Source organism: Protopterus annectens, chromosome 16.part0 (genome assembly GCF_019279795.1).
Source record: "Protopterus annectens isolate FY-2018-M chromosome 16.part0, PAN1.0, whole genome shotgun sequence".
In the NCBI taxonomy this organism is placed as follows: Eukaryota; Metazoa; Chordata; order Ceratodontiformes; family Protopteridae; genus Protopterus; species Protopterus annectens.
The window spans coordinates 780,863,904-780,866,004 of record NC_056750.1 but is presented as its reverse complement, the minus strand read 5'-3'; positions in this window follow the sequence as shown (position 1 = coordinate 780,866,004).

Below are 2,101 nucleotides of genomic sequence, written 5' to 3'. Positions count from 1 at the left end.
CTACTATTCAGCAAGGTCAAAACCATGATGCCGTTATTTTCACAAATTCAGGCTTGGAAAAGGCACACATAAAGTGAGTAAGGCGAAGAGCCATGATTTGCTTTTAAACGTGATCTTTCCTGGTAAGTATACGCACTTACAGCTGCACTTTACTGAATTTGCTAAAGGAGATGTTAGTGAATGATTAGTGTTACTGTCATCTGTGTTCTTCATGTACATCTCCTCTAGATATAACTTAACACTATTTTAAATAGTAAGTCAATAGTGAGCTTGTATATTTGTAATTAAAGCTGTCTACCTTTAGCATGCTGTCTGCTTATGAGTAACAACATCATATTTTTATCCACCTATTCAGGACGTTACCTCTGTGGTCGTTGTAAGTACACATTTTTGTTCTTCTTCAGTAGGATAAAAAAATCTTCTGAGTTTTGCTTTTTCCCATTTATGAAAACCAAAAATGCATATAATGCAGGGTCTGTGACTTCCAAATGAAAGATTGTTCATATGTAGATAATGCATTATCAGGCACTGTTAATAACAAGTCAAAACTGTTTTGTTTCAGGGCTATGTTTATTCAAAGAAATTGCTCTTCATTTTTCAGGTCACTGGCACTGCATTGTTCCACTGTGTAGGGATTAGTTCATAGGTATATACTAGGCTAACGACCACCAGGGCCTTTATAAGCTTAGCCACACAACTCAACCCAGTTGTGTCCCTATATATTAGGTCCACAAATGCTAAATAACACAAGACATTTTTTTCTGAATGGTTGTAAGTTTACTTTTAAACAAGTTGCACAACTAAAAAATGAACAGAATGCAAAACAGGACACAATGACAAGTCAAGCTTCATATACATGTACATGCACACACACACACACACACACACACACACACACACACACACACACACACACACACACCGTGCACATGCACTGTACACTACCTTGAGTTTCTGCTAATGTATTAAGTTCCATTGTGACACCACAGTATCAAAATGAATAGTGGCTGGAGTGCTGATCTCATCTGATTACTTGTTTATTTTATTAGGTAGCTGCTTTGTGACTTGCAGTAGCTCAGTAGAGTAGCTTGAGAAGTTATATGAGAGGTCATAATAATGCCATAGAATGACAATAATCCAGTTACATAAGCTGTTTTAGTGTGGTTTGAGGTTTATTTTTTGGTCACAAGCAATAATGTCTGACAGGGTGTGTGCTATTGGGCAAATAGCACAATCAAGTGATGTTAAGGCCCAACACTACAGGAGTAGGACTTCTATGCTCCTGGAAAGGATTTATTTTCTCAATAATACACACACTCTAGAGGGCATTATTTTGCTTACAGAATGGACTATCTGTTAAAATGTTTTGTATTTTTTTATTACTCAATACATTTTTTGTATTTTTAATGTAAGATAGTTCCTCCAGCTAATGTTTCAAACTTGCTTTAGCATATGTAATTATCAGAACCATAGCTGGCTGCCTGGTGCCTATTCTAAATATTGCACCCTACTCCCTCAGCACTTCAAGTGATGAGCAAGCTGATTGGTACATTTGTACCAATCATTTACAAAAGGGAATGACTGAAAAACCAAAGCACTTTAATTGAGTACCAAGAAATAAAATGAATACAATAAAATAGAAATGCTGAATGTAACTGAGCACTTTCTTCTTATTTCACATTCTGCGAGACTTCATCAGAGCTAATTACTTGATCCATTGGGCGACTGATGTTTAAATACCCTGAACTCACCAATAGTAATGAACATTTAAATAACATTAAATCACATTTAAATAAAACAAAATGAGATGTGGAAAAAGAAAATTCGTTTAAGGAGATAGGCTTCACCAATATAACATATTCACCCAACCTAATTCACAATAAATGTACATATGTATGTTTATAAAAATAAAACAAAAAATAAGATCTTTCTTGTCCCTTCTTTATTGGTCACAGTATTGCTTTAAGGCCACATTTCACACAGAGGTAGTCATTCCTTCCATGATGGGTGTGGTGTGGCACTTTTTTTATGTTTACAAGTCTGTTTTTTAAATTTTGTGAGCCTGTGAAGTAAGTTTATTTCACGCTTCTGTATTATTAAT